The following is a 23,855-nucleotide window of genomic DNA, read 5'->3' as shown; positions in this document are numbered from 1 at the left end:
CATCAGGCTGTAGCATAGCAGTATTTAGCATCAGTTAATCAGATTTTGGGGAAGAACATGAGAAACTTAACCACTTCTTCTATTTGAAACCAAACAGGAAGTACTGGGAATAATGAAGAGAATGAAATCCGATAACATTTAATTTTGTCAGAATGTTCATTTATATGATACAGTGCTCTGTAAAAAAGGTTAAAATAAACTCTCCAAGAATATTTCAATAATTTGGTTTTAAATCAAACAAACTCATATATCATGCTGTTTGGTAAATGGCAAATAATAAACTCCACTGCTGGCATTAAAAACATGTCATGGAAAAATGCTGTGTTTGAAATATCTGGGTTTGAGGATAGATTCTGATCTTTTGGAAAGCATGTCACATTTAGCAGGCGGCACTTTCTTATTTATTTTATTTCACCTTTATTTAACCAGGTAGGCCAGTTGACAACACCTTTATTTAACCAGGTAGGCTAGTTGAGAACACCTTTATTTAACCAGGTAGGCTAGTTGAGAACACCTTTATTTAACCAGGTAGGCTAGTTGAGAACACCTTTATTTAACCAGGTAGGCTAGTTGAGAACACCTTTATTTAACCAGGTAGGCTAGTTGAGAACACCTTTATTTAACCAGGTAGGCTAGTAGAGAACACCTTTATTTAACCAGGTAGGCCAGTTGAGAACACCTTTATTTAACCAGGTAGGCCAGTTGAGAACAATTTCTCATTTACAACTGCGACCTGGCCAAGATAAAGCAAAGCAGTGCGACACAAACAACAACACAGAGTTACACATGGAGTAAACAAGCGTGCAGTCAATAACACAATAGAAAAAAAAGAATGTTTATATACAGTGTGTGCAAATGGCGTGAGGAGGTAAGGCAATAAATAGGCCATAGTAATTACAATTTAGCAAATTAACACTGGAGTGATAAATGAGCAGATGATGTGCAAGTAGAAATACTGGTGTGCAAAAGAGCAGAAAAACAAAAACAAATATGGGGATGACTTCCCCTCTTCCCTCTCTACCTCCCTCTCTTCCCTCCCTCTCTACCTCCCTCTCTTCCCTCCCTCTCTACCTTCCCCTCTCCCCTCCCTCTCTACCTTCCCCTCTTCCCTCTGTCTCTACCTCCCTCTCATTCCTCGGTCTCTACCTCCCTTTCATCCCTCCCTCTCTACCTCCCTCTTATTCCTCTCTCTACCTCTGCACCTGTACACAGCCCATCTGTAAGTAGCCCATCCAACTACCTCATCCCCATACTGTTATTTATTATGCTCCTTTGCACTCCAGTATCTCTACTTGCACATTCATCTTCTGCACATCTATCACTCCATTGTTTATTGCTCAATTGTAATTATTTCACCTCTATGTCCTATTTATTGCCTTACCTCCCTTATCTTACCTAATTTGCACACAATGTATATAGACTTACTCTACTGTATTATTGACTGTATGTTTGATTATTCCATGTGTAACTCTGTGTTGTTGTTTGTGTCAAACTGCTTTGCCTTATCTTGGCCAGGTCACAGTTGTAAATGAGAACTTGTTCTCAACTAGCCTACCTGGTTAAATAAAGGTGATCTGGTCTACCTGGTTAAATAAAGGTGAACTGGTCTACCTGGTTAAATAAAGGTGAAATGCAGTATATTACAGCACATACAAATTACAAACACTTGTACAGATATCTAATATCCAAGCACAGTCAACTACTACAAGTTATTTGCAATAAGAGGCATTCCTGAGGAGGAAATGCTCCTAAAACGGAGAATAAAATACATTTTTCACCAAAACAAAATTAGACAGATTAAAATTCAACAGTCTGGGGCTGAAAGGAAGACCCCTTTGTCTCTGTTGTGTGTGTGTGTGTGTCTCTCTCGTGTGTGTGTGTGTGTCTCTTGTGTGTGTGTGTGTGTGTCTCTCTCGTGTGTGTGTGTGTGCGTGTGTGTGTGTCCCTTCTCTGATGTTCTGTGACCCTGAATGCTACATCAGCGTCTTCCTCTGGATGTCAACACAACTACACAGCTACAAAAGGGGTCCTAAAACACACACACACACACACACACACACACACACACACACACACACACACACACACACACACACACACAGCTCAAGGCCAAACTCTCTCACCCTGAGTTGATAATGACATTAACAGTCATGTGAAACTCGTCAGTCACACAGCACAGAAATCACCCACGTTAATGTAGCCTAGCTTCAGTAGATGGAACATCACCCACGTTAATGTAGCCTAGCTTCTATAGATAGAACATCACCCACGTTAATGTAGCCTAGATACAGTAGATGGAACATCACCCACGTTAATGTAGCCTAGATACAGTAGATGGAACATCACCCACGTTAATGTAGCCTAGATACAGTAGATGGAACATCACCCACGTTAATGTAGCCTAGCTTCAGTAGATAGAACATCACCCACGTATGGGTGGGGGTGGGGGTAGAGGTCGAGGTGAAGGAAGACCAAGGAGAGTAATCTCTGATGAAATTCGGGTGGCTGTGGTGGACCATGTGGTCGACCATGTGCTCGACCATGGTTTGACCTTGAGAGAGAGGCTGGGCAGACCATGTGGTCAACCATGGTTTGACCTTGAGAGAGAGGCTGGGCAGACCATGTGGTCAACCATGGTTTGACCTTGAGAGAGAGGCTGGGCAGACCATGTGGTCAACCATGGTTTGACCTTGAGAGAGAGGCTGGGCAGACCATGTGGTCAACCATGGTTTGACCTTGAGAGAGAGGCTGGGCAGACCATGTGGTCAACCATGGTTTGACCATGAGAGAGAGGCTGGGCAGACCATGTGGTCAACCATGGTTTGACCATGAGAGAGAGGCAGAGAGTGCAGCCCAATCTGAGCCGCTTCCCTCCATCATCCGGACGTTCCAAAATGAGAAGAGGTTTGTACTGCAGACATTGGACCTCTCTGCTACTTTTACTACTTTACAGTAGTACAACATAAAGCACAGTAAAGACTGTAGATTACAATACATACAGTAACATGCTGACCACACTGCTCGTGTCTCGTCGCTCGAGCGCTGAAAAATAAATGTACACATGCGGTGGCATGAACCCCATTCTTCTTTAGTGTTTTACGTATCGTAGACTCGTCAACAGAGATGTTAACATGTTACAGAGATGTTAGCATGTTACAGAGATTTCTGTAAGTCTTTAGCTGACACTCTAGGATTCTTCATAACCTCATTGAACATTCTGTGCTGTGCTCTTGCAGTCCTCTTTGCAGGATGGCCAGTCCTGAGAGTAGCAACAGTGCTGAACTTTCTCCATTTATTGACAATTTGTCTTACCATGGACTGATGAACATCAAGGCTTTTAGAGATACTTTTGTAACCCTTTCCAGCTTTATGCAAGTCAACAATTCTTAATCTTATGTCTTCTGAGATTTCTTTTGTTCGAGGCAAGGTTCACATCAGGCACTGCTTCTCGTTAATAGCAAACTCATGTTTTGTGAGTGTTTTTTATAGGGCAAGGCAGCTCTCACCAACATCTCCAATCTTTTCTCATTGATTGGACTCCAGGTTAGCTGACTCCTGACTCCAATTCGCTTTTGGAGAAGTCATTAGCCAAGAGGTTCACATACTTTTTCCAACCTACACTGTGAATGTGTGACAAGAAAAATACAAATGTGTGTGTTATTAGTTTAAGCAGACTGTGTTTGTCTATTGTTGTGACTAAGATGAAGATCAGATCAAATTTTATGACCAATTTATTCAGAAATCCAGGTAATTCCAAAGGGTTCACATAATTTGTCTTGCCACTGTACATTGTTATTCAATCATCTCATCAATACTGCTCGCTTGTCAACAAGCATCTGCGTGGCCAGGAGCTAAAATAGAACTTGGTTCTATTTGTGATGCTCAACTCGCTGCAAGTCCGGCCTCTCCCATCTCCTCATTGGTTTACAGGAGCATATACCCACGTCCCATCTCCTCATTGGTTTACAGGAGCATATACCCACGTCCCATCTCCTCATTGGTTTATAGGAGCATATACCCACGTCCCATCTCCTCATTGGTTTATAGGAGCATATACCCACGTCCCATCTCCTCATTGGTTTACAGGAGAATATACCCACGTCCCATCTCCTCATTGGTTTACAGGAGAATATACCCACGTCCCATCTCCCATCTCCCTCTCTCCCCATCCCTCCTCTCCTCTTCCCTCCACTCTCTCCCCTTTCCACCTCCCTCTCCCTTTCCCTCCTCTCTCTCCCCTTCCCTCCTCTCTCTCCCCTTCCCTCCTCTCTCTCCCCTTCCCTCCTCTCTCTCCCCTTCCCTCCTCTCTCTCCCCTTCCCTCCTCTCTCTCCCCTTCCCTCCTCCCTCTCCCCTTCCCTACTCTCTCCCTTTCCCTCCTCCTTTCCCTCTTCTCTCTCCCCTTCCCTCCTCTCTCTCCCCTTCCCTCCTCTCTCTCCCCTTTCCACCTCCCTCTCCCTTTCCTGTATGTGATCCCCTCATGGCTGATAAGCCTAGATGTCCCTGACCAATGTGCTGTTAGATGGAGAGCTAGCTGTGAAACAGAGCAGGGACAGCCACACACAGATAGAGAGAGAGACATCACTCACCACTGATGATAAGAGACTAGCAGAATAATAGACTAGCTAGCTCTTCTAGGAAACACAATATCTAGCTCTACCATGAACACCACGGACGTTTCCTTACAGAGAACATAGAGATGACTAGTTATAACATGGAGAGACTGTTACAATACTGTTATTACAACTACAATCCAATACTGATTTACTGGGATCAAAATAAACCATACAGGAAGCTTTTCATTTTTTAGAAGAGACAGATGAAAAGTCAGGTTGAAGTCAAACTAATAGTTTGATCTGAAGTCTATCATGTCAACATCATGAAGAGGAGAGAAGGATGATTGTGGTGGTATTGGTCCTCTGACTGACTGGTATTGACTGACTGACTGGTATTGACTGTCTGACTGGTATTGACTGACTGACTGGTATTGGTCCTCTGACTGACTGGTATTGGTCCTCTGACTGACTGGTATTGGTCCTCTGACTGACTGGTATTGGTCCTCTGTCTGACTGGTATTGACTGTCTGACTGGTATTGGTCCTCTGACTGACTGGTATTGGTCCTCTGACTGACTGGTATTGGTCCTCTGTCTGACTGGTATTGACTGTCTGACTGGTATTGGTCCTCTGACTGACTGGTATTGGTCCTCTGACTGACTGGTATTGGTCCTCTGTCTGACTGGTATTGGTCCTCTGACTGACTGGTATTGACTGTCTGACTGGTATTGGTCCTCTGACTGACTGGTATTGGTCCTCTGACTGACTGGTATTGACTGTCTGACTGGTATTGGTCCTCTGACTGACTGGTATTGGTCCTCTGACTGACTGGTATTGACTGTCTGACTGGTATTGGTCCTCTGACTGACTGGTATTGGTCCTCTGACTGACTGGTATTGGTCCTCTGACTGACTGGTATTGGTCCTCTGACTGACTGGTATTGACTGTCTGACTGGTATTGGTCCTCTGACTGACTGGTATTGGTCCTCTGACTGACTGGTATTGGTCCTCTGACTGACTGGTATTGGTCCTCTGACTGACTGGTATTGGTCCTCTGACTGACTGGTATTGACTGTCTGACTGGTATTGACTGACTGACTGGTATTGGTCCTCTGACTGACTGGTATTGGTCCTCTGTCTGACTGGTATTGACTGTCTGACTGGTATTGACTGACTGACTGGTATTGGTCCTCTGACTGACTGGTATTGGTCCTCTGACTGACTGGTATTGACTGTCTGACTGGTATTGACTGACTGACTGGTATTGGTCCTCTGACTGACTGGTATTGGTCCTCTGTCTGACTGGTATTGACTGTCTGACTGGTATTGACTGACTGACTGGTATTGGTCCTCTGTCTGACTGGTATTGGTCCTTTGTCTGACTGGTATTGGTCCTCTGACTGACTGGTATTGGTCCTCTGTCTGACTGGTATTGGTCCTCTGACTGACTGGTATTGGTCCTCTGTCTGACTGGTATTGACTGTCTGACTGGTATTGACTGACTGACTGGTATTGGTCCTCTGTCTGACTGGTATTGGTCCTCTGACTGACTGGTATTGGTCCTCTGACTGACTGGTATTGGTCCTCTGTCTGACTGGTATTGACTGTCTGACTGGTATTGACTGACTGACTGGTATTGGTCCTCTGTCTGACTGGTATTGGTCCTCTGTCTGACTGGTATTGGTCCTCTGACTGACTGGTATTGGTCCTCTGTCTGACTGGTATTGGTCCTCTGACTAACTGGTATTGGTCCTCTGACTAACTGGTATTGGTCCTCTGTCTGACTGGTATTGACTGACTGACTGATATTGACTGACTGACTGGTATTGGTCCTCTGACTGACTGGTATTGGTCCTCTGTCTGACTGGTATTGACTGACTGGTATTGGTCCTCTGTCTGACTGGTATTGGTCCTCTGACTAACTGGTATTGACTGACTGACTGGTATTGGTCCTCTGACTGACTGGTATTGGTCCTCTGTCTGACTGGTATTGACTGACTGGTATTGGTCCTCTGTCTGACTGGTATTGGTCCTCTGTCTGACTGGTATTGACTGACTGGTATTGGTCCTCTGTCTGACTGGTATTGGTCCTCTCACTGACTGGTATTACTATATTTAGTAGTATTACTCCACCACTATGACTATATTAATATTCTACTAGTAGTATTACTCTACCACTATATTAATATTCTACTAGTAGTATTACTCCACCACTATATTAATATTCTACTAGTAGTATTACTCCACCACTATATTAATATTCTACTAGTAGTATTACTCCACCACTATATTAATATTCTACTAGTAGTATTACTCCACCACCACCACTATATTAATATTCTACTAGTAGTATTACTCCACCACTATATTAATATTCTACTAGTAGTATTACTCCACCACTATATTAATATTCTACTAGTAGTATTACTCCACCACCACCACTATATTAATATTCTACTAGTAGTATTACTCCACCACTATATTAATATTCTACTAGTAGTATTACTCTACCACTATATTAATATTCTACTAGTAGTATTACTCCACCACTATATTAATATTCTACTAGTAGTATTACTCCACCACTATATTAATATTCTACTAGTAGTATTACTCCACCACTATGACACTATGACAATATTAGTATTCTACTAGAAGTATTACTCCACTGCAGTAAAAAAAACAACATTTATTTAACTAGGCAAGTCAATTTAAGAACTAATTATTATTTACAATGACGGCCTACCGGAGAACAGCGGGTTAACTGCCTTGTTCAGGGGCAGAAAGACAGATTTTTACTTAATTAGCTCTGGGATTTGATCTTACGGTTACTGGCCCAACACTCTAACCACTAGGCTACCTGCCGCCCTCCTCTGCCTAATGATAGCTGTTGTCCTGTTTCCTCTCTGTCCTCGTGTGTAAAAGACCAGCCAGCTAGCTGCAGTACTTACCCTGCCTAATGATAGCTGTTGTCCTGTTTCCTCTCTGTCCTCGTGTGTAAAAGACCATCCAGCTAGCTGCAGTACTTACCCTGCCTAATGATAGCTGTTGTCCTGTTTCCTCTCTGTCCTTGTGTGTAAAAGACCAGCCAGCTAGCTGCAGTACTTACCCTGCCTAATGATAGCTGTTGTCCTGTTTCCTCTCTGCCAGAGCCTTTTCCTTTCCTGTACAATAGCCCTCCTCTTTTTCCTCTCCTTTCACAATGCCTCTTCTCTCCCCGTCACATTCCTCTCCTGCCCCTGCCTCTCTCCAAGCTGTGATGTCATGAGCACGCAGGCAAAGAGGCGGAGGGTCTGGCTTAACAAGGGAGTGTTCCTTCCCTCTCTTCCCAATACCAGTCTCCTCCCTCTTCCGTCTCTTCCCCCTCTCCTGCCTCTCCTCCCCCCTCTTCCCTCTCCTCCCTCTCCCCTCTCTTCCCCCTCTCCCCTCTCCTCCCCCCTCTTCCCTCTCTCCCCTCTCCCTCTCTTTTCCCTCTCTCCCCTCTCCTCCCTCCTCTTCCCTCTCTCCCCTCTCCTCCCCTCTCCAGAAGACAGAACCCCCTCCAGATAAAGATCCTCTCTGTATAGGAGAGCGAAACAGCCCTCCACACCCTAACCCCCCCTCTCTGTGAGGGCCCTTAAACAGCCCTCCACACCCTAACCCCCCCCACACGCCCAAAACATCCAGCCCTGTGGTCTCCCCTCCTCCCTGTGTAGGAGCTTCCTCCGTAGCAGGCTGGACTGGGCACGCTGTCACGCTCTCCATGATGAGGAAAGGGGGGGGAGGATACAGATTGGGCTGGGAGTGGGACAGTCAACTCAAAGGCATTTTCCCACTTTCCCCTGCCACATTGACCACATTGACCACATTGACTTCTGTTTAAGTAGAATGTTGTACATTGATGACTACTACCATGGTATCAGACAGGAAAGGTGTGCTGGGTGATGAGATCAGCAGTAACCAATGCCTCCGTCTCCTCTCCTGGCTCAGATAAGGTGTCAGGTGACTAAGTGGGAGCTGGTGTGTGTGTTCACTTTCACTAATCTAAATTTCAGCTTCACTTTTAATTCCTTACAAATTCTTATTTTCAATGACGGCTTAGGAACAGTGGGTTGACTGCCTGTTCAGGGGCAGAACGACAGATTTGTACCTTGTCAGCTCGGGGACTTGAACTTCCAACCTTCCGGTTACTAGTCCAACGCTCTAACCACTAGGCTACCCTGCCGCCCCTGCTATGGAACAGAACAGAGATAGTTATATTCCATGTGGAAGAACACACGTCATCATGACTCTAACGTGTTGAACTACACTGAGTGGACAAAACATTAAGAACACCTGCTCTTTCCATGGACACAGACTGACCAGGTGGATCCAGGTGAACTCTATGATCTCTTATTGATGTCACCTGTTAAATCAGTGTAGACGAAGGGGAGGAGACAAGGTTAAAGAAAGATTTTTATGACTCGGGACATGGATTGTGTATGTGTGCCATTCAGAGAGTGTATAGACAAGACAAAATATTGAAGTGCCTTTGAACGAGGTTTGGTAGTAGGTGCCAGGCGCACCGATTTGAGTCAATGAATGACAACAAACACTTAATTGAAGAATCTCTACTGTTGACCAGTCACCGACGAAGGGGCGTAGACTGTGATTATCGAATTTCGACAAGCCTCAACGAAAAAAAATATAGTTTGCTCAAATGGGTAATTAAAAAATGTAAAAACCCTGCCGTACACCAGAACTAACGCAAAATGTCCCAAAATGGTCATAATATATATACACAAACTGTTTGGACTGCGAAGGGTAAACTCCACTGTAACGTGTTAACGCACTGAAGCAGGGAGAGACAACATGTCTGTCACAGCAGAGGGGATCTCACAGTCATGGGACAGCGACCTTCATGGTTACAGAATCCACAAGTTCCTGCTCGTTAGCAAGAACAACAAGCTACTAATTTGTGTCTTTTAAAGTCCTTTTAAAATAGATACTCTTCTATAAATGTTTTTTTTTTTTAAGTTGCTGTTTAAAACGTATTTAGTCACATGATTTCCACATTGAACAACAGTGAATAGTATTGCTGTTTAACACACAGTAGGCATCACCACCTTAGAGCCAGTAAACCAGCAGTAAACCAGCAGTAAACCAGCAGTAAACCAGCAGTAAACCAGCAGTAAACCAGCAGTAAACCAGCAGTAAACCAGCAGTAAACCAGTGGTAAACCAGCGTGCAGCGTCACCTTAGAGCCAGTAAACCAGTGGTAAACCAGCAGTAAACCAGCAGTAAACCAGTGGTAAACCAGCGTGCAGCGTCACCTTAGAGCCAGTAAACCAGTGGTAAACCAGCGTGCAGCGTCACCTTAGAGCCAGTAAACCAGCGTGCAGCGTCACCTTAGAGCCAGTAAACCAGCAGTAAACCAGCAGTAAACCAGTGGTAAACCAGCGTGCAGCGTCACCTTAGAGCCAGTAAACCAGTGGTAAACCAGCGTGCAGCGTCACCTTAGAGCCAGTAAACCAGCGTGCAGCGTCACCTTAGAGCCAGTAAACCAGCAGTAAACCAGCGTGCAGTGTCATCTTAGAGCCAGTAAACCAGCGTGCAGCGTTATCTTAGAGCCAGTAAACCAGCAGTAAACCAGCGTGCAGCGTCACCTTAGAGCCAGTAAACCAGTGGTAAACCAGCGTGCAGCGTCACCTTAGAGCCAGTAAACCAGCGTGCAGCGTCACCTTAGAGCCAGTAAACCAGCGTGCAGCGTCACCTTAGAGCCAGTAAACCAGCGTGCAGCGTCACCTTAGAGCCAGTAAACCAGCGTGCAGCGTCACCTTAGAGCCAGTAAACCAGCGTGCAGCGTCACCTTAGAGCCAGTAAACCAGCAGTAAACCAGCGTGCAGCGTCACCTTAGAGCCAGTAAACCAGCGTGCAGCGTCACCTTAGAGCCAGTAAACCAGCGTGCAGCGTCACCTTAGAGCCAGTAAACCAGCGTGCAGCGTCACCTTAGAGCCAGTAAACCAGCAGTAAACCAGCGTGCAGTGTCACTTTAGAGCCAGTAAACCAGCGTGCAGCGTTATCTTAGAGCCAGTAAACCAGCATGCAGCGTCACCTTAGAGCCAGTAAACCAGCGTGCAGCGCCACCTTAGAGCCAGTAAACCAGCAGTAAACCTGCGTGCAGCGTCACCTTAGAGCCAGTAAACCAGCGTGCAGCGTTATCTTAGAGCCAGTAAACCAGCATGCAGCGTTATCTTAGAGCCAGTAAACCAGTGTGCAGCGTCACCTTAGAGCCAGTAAACCAGCGTGCAGCGTCACCTTAGAGCCAGTAAACCAGCGCGCAGCGTCACCTTAGAGCCAGTAAACCAGCATGCAGCGTTATCTTAGAGCCAGTAAACCAGTGTGCAGCGTTATCTTAGAGCCAGTAAACCAGTGTGCAGCGTTATCTTAGAGCCAGTAAACCAGCGTGCAGCGTCACCTTAGAGCCAGTAAACCAGCAGTAAACCTGCGTGCAGCGTCACCTTAGAGCCAGTAAACCAGCAGTAAACCTGCGTGCAGCGTCACCTTAGAGCCAGTAAACCAGCAGTAAACCTGCGTGCAGCGTCACCTTAGAGCCAGTAAACCAGCGTGCAGCGTCACCTTAGAGCCAGTAAACCAGCGTGCAGCGTTATCTTAGAGCCAGTAAACCAGCGTGCAGCGTTATCTTAGAGCCAGTAAACCAGTGTGCAGCGTTATCTTAGAGCCAGTAAACCAGTGTGCAGCGTCACCTTAGAGCCAGTAAACCAGCGTGCAGTGTCACTTTAGAGCCAGTAAACCAGCATGCAGTGTCACTTTAGAGCCAGTAAACCAGCGTGCAGCGTTATCTTAGAGCCAGTAAACCAGCGTGCAGTGTCACCTTAGAGCCAGTAAACCAGCGTGCAGCGTTATCTTAGAGCCAGTAAACCAGCAGTAAACCAGCGTGCAGCGTCACCTTAGAGCCAGTAAACCAGCGTGCAGCGTTATCTTAGAGCCAGTAAACCAGCGTGCAGCGCCACCTTAGAGCCAGTAAACCAGCGTGCAGTGTCACCTTAGAGCCAGTAAACCAGCGTGCAGCGTTATCTTAGAGCCAGTAAACCAGCAGTAAACCAGCGTGCAGCGTCACCTTAGAGCCAGTAAACCAGCGTGCAGCGTTATCTTAGAGCCAGTAAACCAGCGTGCAGCGCCACCTTAGAGCCAGTAAACCAGCGTGCAGCGTCACCTTAGAGCCAGTAAACCAGCAGTAAACCAGCGTGCAGCGTCACCTTAGAGCCAGTAAACCAGTGTGCAGCGTCACCTTAGAGCCAGTAAACCAGCGTGCAGCGTCACCTTAGAGCCAGTAAACCAGCGTGCAGTGCCACCTTAGAGCCAGTAAACCAGCGTGCAGTGCCACCTTAGAGCCAGTAAACCAGCGTGCAGCGTTATCTTAGAGCCAGTAAACCAGCGTGCAGCGTCACCTTAGAGCCAGTAAACCAGCGTGCAGCGTTATCTTAGAGCCTGTAAACCAGCAGTAAACCAGCGTGCAGCGTCACCTTAGAGCCAGTAAACCTGCGTGCAGCGTCACCTTAGAGCCTGTAAACCAGTGTGCAGCGTCACCTTAGAGCCAGTAAACCAGTGTGCAGCGTCACCTTAGAGCCTGTAAACCAGCGTGCAGCGTCACCTTAGAGCCAGTAAACCAGCGTGCAGCGTCACCTTAGAGCCAGTAAACCAGCGTGCAGCGTTATCTTAGAGCCAGTAAACCAGTGTGCAGCGTTATCTTAGAGCCAGTAAACCAGCGTGCAGTGTCACTTTAGAGCCAGTAAACCAGCGTGCAGCGTTATCTTAGAGCCAGTAAACCAGCGTGCAGCGTCACCTTAGAGCCAGTAAACCAGCGTGCAGCGTCACCTTAGAGCCAGTAAACCAGCGTGCAGCGTCACCTTAGAGCCTGTAAACCAGCGTGCAGCGTCACCTTAGAGCCAGTAAACCAGCGTGCAGCGTCACCTTAGAGCCAGTAAACCAGCGTGCAGCGTTATCTTAGAGCCAGTAAACCAGCGTGCAGCGTTATCTTAGAGCCAGTAAACCAGCGTGCAGCGTTATCTTAGAGCCAGTAAACCAGTGTGCAGCGTTATCTTAGAGCCAGTAAACCAGCGTGCAGTGTCACTTTAGAGCCTGTAAACCAGCGTGCAGCGTCACCTTAGAGCCAGTAAACCAGCGTGCAGCGTCACCTTAGAGCCAGTAAACCAGCGTGCAGCGTCACCTTAGAGCCAGTAAACCAGCGTGCAGCGTCACCTTAGAGCCAGTAAACCAGCGTGCAGCGTTATCTTAGAGCCAGTAAACCAGTGTGCAGCGTTATCTTAGAGCCAGTAAACCAGCGTGCAGCGTTATCTTAGAGCCAGTAAACCAGTGTGCAGCGTCACCTTAGAGCCAGTAAACCAGCGTGCAGCGTTATCTTAGAGCCAGTAAACCAGTGTGCAGCGTTATCTTAGAGCCAGTAAACCAGCGTGCAGCGTTATCTTAGAGCCAGTAAACCAGTGTGCAGCGTTATCTTAGAGCCAGTAAACCAGCGTGCAGTGTCACCTTAGAGCCAGTAAACCAGCGTGCAGCGTTATCTTAGAACCAGTAAACCAGCGTGCAGCGTTATCTTAGAGCCAGTAAACCAGCGTGCAACGTTATCTTAGAGCCAGTAAACCAGCGTGCAGCGTCACCTTAGAGCCAGTAAACCAGCAGTAAACCAGCGTGCAGCGTCACCTTAGAGCCAGTAAACCAGCGTGCAGCGTTATCTTAGAGCCAGTAAACCAGCGTGCAGCGTTATCTTAGAGCCAGTAAACCAGTGTGCAGCGTCACCTTAGAGCCAGTAAACCAGCAGTAAACCAGCGTGCAGCGTCACCTTAGAGCCAGTAAACCAGCAGTAAACCAGCGTGCAGCGTTATCTTAGAGCCAGTAAACCAGCGTGCAGCGTTATCTTAGAGCCAGTAAACCAGCGTGCAGCGTCACCTTAGAGCCAGTAAACCAGCGTGCAGCGTTATCTTAGAGCCAGTAAACCAGCGTGCAGCGTTATCTTAGAGCCAGTAAACCAGCGTGCAGCGTTATCTTAGAGCCAGTAAACCAGTGTGCAGCGTCACCTTAGAGCCAGTAAACCAGCAGTAAACCAGCGTGCAGCGTCACCTTAGAGCCAGTAAACCAGCGTGCAGCGTTATCTTAGAGCCAGTAAACCAGCGTGCAGTGTCACCTTAGAGCCAGTAAACCAGCGTGCAGCGTCACCTTAGAGCCAGTAAACCAGCAGTAAACCAGCGTGCAGTGTCATCTTAGAGCCAGTAAACCAGCGTGCAGCGTCACCTTAGAGCCAGTAAACCAGCGTGCAGCGTTATCTTAGAGTCAGTAAACCAGCGTGCAGCGTTATCTTAGAGCCAGTAAACCAGTGTGCAGCGTCACCTTAGAGCCAGTAAACCAGCAGTAAACCAGCGTGCAGCGTCACCTTAGAGCCAGTAAACCAGCGTGCAGCGTTATCTTAGAGCCAGTAAACCAGCGTGCAGCGTTATCTTAGAGCCAGTAAACCAGCGTGCAGTGTCACCTTAGAGCCAGTAAACCAGCGTGCAGCGTCACCTTAGAGCCAGTAAACCAGCAGTAAACCAGCGTGCAGTGTCATCTTAGAGCCAGTAAACCAGCCTGCAGTGTCACCTTAGAGTCAGTAAACCAGCTGAGTAAGGGGAGAGGGGACCTCAAGCACCAGAACTCATCGAGGAACACCAGGAGGACTGGGGGAACCAAACTAAATGACCAGACTAAAACTGGGAAATTAGGGAATGCTTATTTTCTTCACCTAGGACTACAGTCACACAACACAACATGGCCTAGACACAGGAAACTACACAACACAACATGGCCTAGATACAGGAAACTACACAACACAACATGGCCTAGATACAGGAAACTACACAACACAACATGGCCTAGAAACAGGAAACTACACAACACAACATGGCCTAGAAACAGGAAACTACACAACACAACATGGCCTAGAAACAGGAAACTACACAACACAACATGGCCTAGATACAGGAAACTACACAACACAACACAACATGGCCTAGACACAGGAAACTACACAACACAACATGGCCAATACACAGGAAACTACACGACACAACACAACATGGCCTAGAGAAAGGAAACTACACAACACAACATGGCCTATACACAGGAAACTACACGACACAACACAACATGGCCTAGACACAGGAAACTACACAACAAACATGACCTAGACACAGGAAACTACACAACACAACATGGCCTAGACACAGGAAACTACACAACACAACATGGCCTAGATACTGGAAACTACACGACATAACATGGCCTAGATACAGGAAACTACACAACACAACATGGCCTAGACACAGGAAACTACACAACACAACATGGCCTAGATGCAGGAAACTAAACTACACAAGACAACATGGCCTAGATCCTGGAAACTACACAAAATGGCCTAGATACTGGAAACTACACAACACAACATGGCCTAGACACAGGAAACTACACAACACAACATGGCCTAGAAACAGGAAACTACACAACACAACATGGCCTAGACACAGGAAACTACACAACACAACATGGCCTATACACAGGAAACTACACGACACAACACAACATGGCCTAGACACAGGAAACTACACAACAAACATGGCCTAGACACAGGAAACTACACAACACAACATGGCCTAGACACAGGAAACTACACAACACAACATGGCCTAGATCCTGGAAACTACACAAAATGGCCTAGATACTGGAAACTACACGACATAACATGGCCTAGACACAGGAAACTACACAACACAACATGGCCTAGATACAGGAAACTACACAACACAACATGGCCTAGATGCAGGAAAATAAACTACACAAGACAACATGGCCTAGATCCTGGAAACTACACAACATGGCCTAGATACTGGAAACTACACGACACAACATGGCCTAGATACAGGAAACTACACAACACAACATGGCCTAGACACAGGAAACTACACAACACAACATGGCCTAGACACAGGAAACTACACAACACAACATGGCCTAGATACAGGAAACTACACGACACAACACAACATGGCCTAGACACAGGAAACTACACAACACAACATGGCCTAGAAACAGGAAACTACACAACACAACATGGCCTATACACAGGAAACTACACAACACAACATGGCCTATACACAGAAAACTACACGACATAACATGGCCTAGACACAGGAAACTACACAACACAACATGGCCTATACACAGGAAACTACATGACACAACACAACATGGCCTAGACACAGGAAACTACACAACAAACATGGCCTAGACACAGGAAACTACACAACACAACATGGCCTAGACACAGGAAACTACACAACACAACATGGCCTAGATACTGGAAACTACACGACATAACATGGCCTAGATACAGGAAACTACACAACACAACATGGCCTAGACACAGGAAACTACACAACACAACATGGCCTAGATGCAGGAAACTAAACTACACAAGACAACATGGCCTAGATCCTGGAAACTACACAAAATGGCCTAGATACTGGAAACTACACGACACAACATGGCCTAGATACAGGAAACTACACAACACAACACAACATGGTCAAATACAGGAACCTACACAACACAACATGGCCTAGCTACAAGAAACTACACAAGACAACATGGCCTAGATACAGGAAACTAAACTACACAACATGGCCTAGATACAGGAAACTACACAACACAACAAATTAATGTGTGTTCACTGGATTTTCAAAAGAGACGCGTGTGTCTCCGTGTGTGTGTCAGAAAGAAATTGGGTCAGAGCAGATAGATCAATTAATGAGCACAGGGCCCTTTGGCTTCTGATTATACTGTGTTGACCAGTGAGCTGCCCAGTTACACGAGCCTACCAGATGAGCTAAATAACTTCTATGCTCGCTTCGAGGCAAGTAACACTGAAACATGCATGAAAGCATCAGCTGTTCCGGATGACTGTGGGATCACGCTCTCCATAGCCGATGTGAGTAAGACCTTTAAACAGGTCAACATTCACAAGGCCGCAGGGCCAGACGGATTACCAGGACGTGTACTCCGAGCATGTGCTGACCAACTGGCAAGTGTCTTCATTGACATTTTCAACCTGTCCCTGACTGAGTCTGTAATACCAACATGTTTCAAGCAGACCACTATAGTCCCTGTGCCCAAGAACACTAAAGTGACCTGCCTAAATGACTACAGATCCGTAACACTGACGTCTGTAGCCATGGAATGCTTTGAAAGGCTGGTCATGGCTCACGTCAACACCATTATCCCAGAAACTCTAGACCCACTCTAATTTGCATTCCGCTCCAACAGATCCACAGATGATGCAATCTCTATTGCACTCCACACTGCCCTTTCCCACCTGTACAGAAGGATTACCTATGTGAGAATGCGTTGAACACCGTAGTGCCCTCAAAGCTCATCACTAAGCTAAGGACCCTGAGACTAAACACCTCCCTCTGAAACTGGATCCTGGACTTCCTGACAGGCCGCCCCCAGGGGGTAAGGGTAGGTAACAACACATTCGCCACGCTGATCCTCAACACAGGGGCCCCTCAGGGGTGCGTGCTCAGTCCCCTCCTGTACTCCCTGTTCACTCATGACTGCACGGCCAGGCACGACTCCAACACCATCATTAAGTATGCCAATGGCACAACAGTGGTAGGCCTGATCACCAACAACGATGAGACGGCCTATAGGGAGGAGGTCAGAGATCTGGTAGTGTGGTGCCAGGACAACAACCTCTCCCTCAACATGATCAAGACAGAGGAGATGATTGTGGACTACAGGAAAAGTAGGACAGAGCACGTCCCCATTCTCATCCAGCTAGATCCCACAGTGGAAGGTATAGTAACCTCATGCTACTGCATGAGTCCAGCTAGATCCCACAGTGAAAGTAGGAATAGTAGCCTGTAAGCCACCTGGGGACAGGGTGCAGAGCTGTTGCCAGATAATTTAATGTTAATTTATCTCCCATAAATCCACCTCCAACTTCGTTTTAGAGAATTTGGTAGTACTGGGCTCACAATCGCAGACCACGTGTAACCATGGCAACATAGGACCTCCACGTGTAACCACGGCAACCTAGGAGCTCCACGTGTAACCACGGCGACCCAGGACCTCCACGTGTAACCACGGCAACCTAGGACCTCCATGTGTAACCACGGCAACCTAGGATCTGCACATCCGGCTTCTTCACCTGCGGGATCATCTGAGGAGGGGAAGGGGTACTGAGGAGCGTTTCTGTCTGTATTAAAGCCCTTTTGTGGGTTAAAACTAATTCTGATTGGCTGGACCTGGCTCCTCAGGCCTATGCCCTCCCAGGCCCACCCATGGCTGAGGCCCTACCCAGTCATTTGAAATCCATGGATTAGGGCCCATTAATACGTAACACAGGCTCTCCTCAGAGATGTGTTTTGTCCCCACTCCACCACCAACACAGTCTCTCCTCAGGGATGTGTTTTGTCCCCCACTCCACCACCAACACAGGAATCACACTTGGTCCTCAATACCAACAAGACCAAAGAGATGTGCAAAGACTTCAGGAAGCGTACAACACCTACCTCTGCAACATCTATCAGAGGTCAGAACATAGAGATTGTAGGGGAATAGAGATATCTGGGTGTCCTCTTGGACAATAAGCTTCAGTGGAGTAAATGTACACACCTGATCTACAAAAGAGCCAACAGAGACTGTACTTTCTCAAAAAGCTGGGATATTTTATTTAATGTAAATTCTACTATACTGACTCAGTTTTACAAATCTTTCATTGAGAGTATTTTAACTTGTTGTATTGTTTGTTGGTTTGGCAATCCCACTGTCAGCCAGAGAAATATGCTGAGAAGGATTATCACCACAGCAAGCAAGGTACTTGGAGTCAAACAGACAGGCCTGGATGAGATCTTTAAGGTCAGGTTCCTCCCCAAGGTACTAGGAGTCAAACAGACAGGCCTGGATGAGATCTTTAAGGTCAGGGTCCTCCCCAAGGTACTTGGAGTCAAACAGACAGGCCTGGATGAGATCTTTAAGGTCAGGGCCCTCCACAAGGTACTTGGAGTCAAACAGACAGGCCTGGATGAGATCTTTAAGGTCAGGGCCCTCCCCAAGGTACTTGGAGTCAAACAGACAGGCCTGGATGAGATCTTTAAGGTCAGGGCCCTCCCCAAGGTACTTGGAGTCAAACAGACAGGCCTGGATGAGATCTTTAAGGTCGGGGCCCTCCACAAGGTACTAGGAGTCAAACAGACAGGCCTGGATGAGATCTTTAAGGTCGGGGCCCTCCACAAGGTACTAGGAGTCAAACAGACAGGCCTGGATGAGATCTTTAAGGTCGGGGCCCTCCACAAGGTACTAGGAGTCAAACAGACAGGCCTGGATGAGATCTTTAAGGTCGGGGCCCTCCACAAGGTACTAGGAGTCAAACAGACAGGCCTGGATGAGATCTTTAAGGTTGGGGCCCTCCACAAGGTACTAGGAGTCAAACAGACAGGCCTGGATGAGATCTTTAAGGTCAGGGCCCTCCCCAAGGTACTAGGAGTCAAACAGACAGGCCTGGATGAGATCTTTAAGGTCAAGGCCCTCCCCAAGGTACGTGGAGTCAAACAGACAGGCCTGGATGAGATCTTTAAGGTCAGGGCCCTCCCCAAGGTACTTGGAGTCAAACAGACAGGACTGGATGAGATCTTTAAGGTCAGGCCCCTCCCCAAGGTACTAGGAGTCAAACAGACAGGCCTGGAGGAGATCTTTAAGGTTGGGGCCCTCCCCAAGGTACTAGGAGTCAAACAGACAGGCCTGGATGAGATCTTTAAGGTCAGGGCCCTCCACAAGGTACTTGGAGTCCAACAGACAGGCCTGGATGAGATCTTTAAGGTCAGGGCCCCTCCCCAAGGTACTTGGAGTCAAACAGACAGGCCTGGATGAGATCTTTAAGGTCAGGGCCCCTCCCCAAGGTACTAGGAGTCAAACAGACAGGCCTGGATGAGATCTTTAAGGTCAGGGCCCCTCCCCAAGGTACTAGGAGTCAAACAGACAGGCCTGGAGGAGATCTTTAAGGTCAGGGCCCTCCTCAAGGTACTAGGAGTCAAACAGACAGGCCTGGATGAGATCTTTAAGGTCAGGGCCCCTCCCCAAGGTACTTGGAGTCAAACAGACAGGCCTGGATGAGATCTTTAAGGTTGGGGCCCTCCCCAAGGTACTAGGAGTCAAACAGACAGGCCTGGATGAGATCTTTAAGGTCAGGGCCCTCCACAAGGTACTTGGAGTCCAACAGACAGGCCTGGATGAGATCTTTAAGGTCAGGGCCCCTCCCCAAGGTACTTGGAGTCAAACAGACAGGCCTGGATGAGATCTTTAAGGTCAGGGCCCCTCCCCAAGGTACTAGGAGTCAAACAGACAGGCCTGGATGAGATCTTTAAGGTCAGGGCCCCTCCCCAAGGTACTAGGAGTCAAACAGACAGGCCTGGAGGAGATCTTTAAGGTCAGGGCCCTCCTCAAGGTACTAGGAGTCAAACAGACAGGCCTGGATGAGATCTTTAAGGTCAGGGCCCTCCCCAAGGTACTTGGAGTCAAACAGACAGGCCTGGATGAGATCTTTAAGGTCAGCGCCCTCCCCAAGGTACTTGGAGTCAAAAAGACAGGCCTGGATGAGATCTTTAAGGTCAGGGCCCTCCCCAAGGTACTTGGAGTCAAACAGACAGGCCTGGATGAGATCTTTAAGGTCAGGGCCCTCCCCAAGGTACTTGGAGTCAAACAGACAGGCCTGGATGAGATCTTTAAGGTCATGGCCCTCCCCAAGGTACTTGGAGTCAAACAGACAGGCCTGGATGAGATCTTTAAGGTCAGGGCCCTCCCCAATCTACTTGGAGTTCAACAGACAGGCCTGGATGAGGTATTTAAGGTCAGGGCCCTCCCCAAGGTACTTGGAGTCCAACAGACAGGCCTGGAGGTGATCTTTAAGGTCAGCACCCTCCCCAAAGCTCACAAAATTATTTTAGACCCAAGCTACCCCCTGCACCCAGACTTTGAACTACTCCTCTCTGGGCGCAGGTATAGGGCACCCCTCGGCAGGAAAAACAGAACTAGACAATAATTTGTGCCAGGTGTGATATCCCTCCTAAATAGCTCGGGCTAATGTTCCTATAGACCCAGTAAGGCCAGCAGGCTAATGTTCCTATAGACTCAGTAAGACCAGCATGCTAATGTTCCTATCGACTCAGTAAGACCAGCAGGCTAATGTTCCTATAGACTCAGTAAGACCAGCAGGCTAATGTTCCTATCGACTCAGTAAGACTAGCAGGGTAATGTTCCTATAGAGTCAGTAAGGCCAGCAGGTTCCTATCCACCCAGTAAGACCAGCAGGCTAATGTTCCTATAGACTCAGTAAGACCAGCAGGCTAATGTTCCTATAGACCCAGTAAGACCAGCAGGCTAATGTTCCTATAGACTCAGTAAGACCAGCAGGCTAATGTTCCTATAGACCCAGTAAGACCAGCAGGCTAATGTTCCTATCGACTCAGTAAGACCAGCAGGGTAATGTTCCTATAGACCCAGTAAGACCAGCAGGCTAATGTTCCTATCGACTCAGTAAGACCAGCAGGCTAATGTTCCTATCGACTCAGTAAGACCAGCAGGGTAATGTTCCTATCGACCCAGTAAGACCAGCAGGCTAATGTTCCTATCGACTCAGTAAGACCAGCAGGCTAATGTTCCTATAGACTCAGTAAGACCAGCAGGCTAATGTTCCTATCGACTCAGTAAGACCAGCAGGCTAATGTTCCTATAGACTCAGTAAGACCAGCAGGGTAATGTTCCTATCGACTCAGTAAGGCCAGCAGGTTCCTATCCACCCAGTAAGACCAGCAGGCTAATGTTCCTATAGACTCAGTAAAACCAGCAGGCTAATGTTCCTATAGACCCAGTAAGACCAGCAGGCTAATGTTCCTAGCCTCCCAGTAAGGCCAGCAGGCTAATGTTCCTAGCCACCCAGTAAGGCCAGCAGGCTAATGTTCCTAGCCACCCAGTAAGGCCAGCAGGCTAATGTTCCTAGCCACCCAGTAAGGCCAGCAGGCTAGTCTCTTTTTATCGGTATGTAACTGTTATGAAAGTTGTATTGTCAATTTGTTTTGTTATTTAAACGCCACTTTAAACGTGTCCATGACACTGTAACAAAATGTCCCCATGGGGACAATAACGTCAGTAAATTAAAGTTAATGGAGGAGAATCTGAACGTTCTGTCTAACTTCAGGTCTCTTGGTGTCATTTTGGGCTCCAACCAGCTGTTCTGGTTAATGGGATGAATCTGAACGTTCTGTCTAACTTCAGGTCTCTTGGTGTCATTTTGGACTCCAACCAGCTGTTCTGGTTAATGGGATGAATCTGAACGTTGTGTCTAACTTCCGGTCTCTTGGTGTCATTTTGGACTCCAACCAGCTGTTCTGGTTAATGGGATGAATCTGAACGTTGTGTCTAACTTCCGGTCTCTTGGTGTCATTTTGGACTCCAACCAGCTGTTCTGGTTAATGGGATGAATCTGAACGTTGTGTCTAACTTCAGGTATCTTGGTGTCATTTTGGGGTCCAACTTGACGTTTAAGAAACATGTGAAGAAGGGGGTTAAACACGGTTAAGTTTGGATTATCCAACTTCAGGTTGATCAGACCTTTTCTTTGTCTGGAGGCCCTGCTGTGATCTCCCCACATCTAAAATATTACCTCACATGCTGGTCACAAGCAGGAGCTGCTATTCTGAAACCAATTTAATTCACTCTACAAACACAAGATTTTTGATAACAAACCCAACAGTTACCACCATTGTCATATCATTTACAAAAATAATTGATTTTGTCTGGGTAGCTTTAAGCAGTATGTATATGCAAGCCTTGTCTTTAAGATCCTGCATGGTCTTGCCCGTCCACCCCTATACCAGAATATCATGCTCAAGGAAAGCCCCTCCAGGATAACAAGGGCAACTAGAGGGGAAAATGTTGTCCCTTTTCAACACAGTAAAATGGGCCAATCAGTCTGCTCTGTTAGAGCTACGATATACAGGAATGCAACGCCATTGGATTAGAGAAGCTACACTGATTATTGTACTTTTAAATGTACATTCAAAACATGGCTCAAATCTATCCAAACCTGTACACACGAGTTATCAGTGGTTCCTCATATGTCAGATGACAGTTGATGACAGTGTTGTTGTTTGAATTATATATTATTTTTGTTTTAGTGTGTTTTTGTATAGTGGCTGTGTAAAGGAACCTTACCCACCCAGGGACTACGGGTGCTAATTAGCTTTTGGCTAACCCCGGCACATAAACATGAATGTTGCGTTATTGTAATATTGATGTTGATTAAGGTGCATATAAATAAATATAAATAAAATTAGGTAAATAAATCTACATCTAGTGCTCTACAACAGACCTCAACGGATCCAGGAGGCTTTAACATCTACATCTAGTGCTCTAAAACAGACCTCAACGGATCCAGGAGGCTTTACTGTCTATGTGTCTGTTGTATAAAGTAGGTCTGACCTCAACAGATCCAGGAGGCTTTACTATCTATGTGTCTGTTGTATAAAGTAGGTCTGACCTCAACGGATCCAGGAGGCTTTAACATCTACTGTATGTGTCTGTTGTATAAAGTAGGTCTGACCTCAACAGATCCAGGAGGCTTTAACATCTACTGTATGTGTCTGTTGTATAAAGTAGGTCTGACCTCAATGGATCCAGGAGGCTTTAACATCTACAGTGGGGCAAAAAAGTATTTAGTCAGCCACCAATTGTGCAAGTTCTCCCACTTAAAAAGATGAGAGAGGCCTGTAATTTTCATCATAGGTACACTTCAACTATGACAGACAAAATGAGAAAACAAATCCAGAAAATCACATTGTAGGATTTATTATGAAAATATTTGCAAATTATGGTGGAAAATAAGTATTTGGTCACCTACAAACAAGCAAGATTTCTGGCTGTCACAGACCTGTAACTTCTTCTTTAAGAGGCTCCTCTGTCCTCCACTCGTTACCTGTATTAATAGTACCTGTTTGAACTTGTTATCAGTATAAAAGACAACCTAAACAACCTAAAACAGTCACACTCCAAACTCTACTATGGCCAAGACCAAAGAGCTGTCAAAGGACACCAGAAACTAAATTGTAGACCTGCACCAGGCTGGGAAGACTGAATCTGCAATAGGTAAGCAGCTTGGTTTGAAGAAATCAACTGTGGGAGCAATTATTAGGAAATGGAAGACATACAAGACCACTGATAATC

General features: G+C 46.7%; 1 protein-coding gene across 7 annotated transcripts in view; it reads right to left on the bottom strand.

The window, feature by feature from the left end:
- Positions 1 to 23,855, bottom strand: part of LOC110523082 (A-kinase anchor protein 2) — a 184,813-nt gene that overhangs the window by 19,885 nt on the left and 141,073 nt on the right. Inside the window, exon 1 of one of the 7 annotated variants that reach the window (XM_036976550.2) lies at positions 7,663 to 7,848. The exons of 2 other annotated variants lie outside the window; for them this stretch is intronic. The gene's annotated coding sequence lies outside the window, so the exon portion shown is untranslated. Of the gene's footprint in view, positions 1 to 7,504; positions 7,849 to 23,855 lie in introns of those variants that run through there. 4 more of the 7 variants (XM_090233573.1, XM_090233571.1, XM_090233570.1 and 1 more) reach the window with 4 other exon arrangements.

This window comes from Oncorhynchus mykiss, chromosome 5, assembly GCF_057628025.1.
Source record: "Oncorhynchus mykiss isolate SJ-2025 chromosome 5, ASM5762802v1, whole genome shotgun sequence".
Lineage (NCBI taxonomy): Eukaryota > Metazoa > Chordata > Actinopteri > Salmoniformes > Salmonidae > Oncorhynchus > Oncorhynchus mykiss.
The sequence above is the reverse complement of the archived record's forward strand: the minus strand, read 5'-3'. Positions and strand labels throughout refer to the sequence as shown.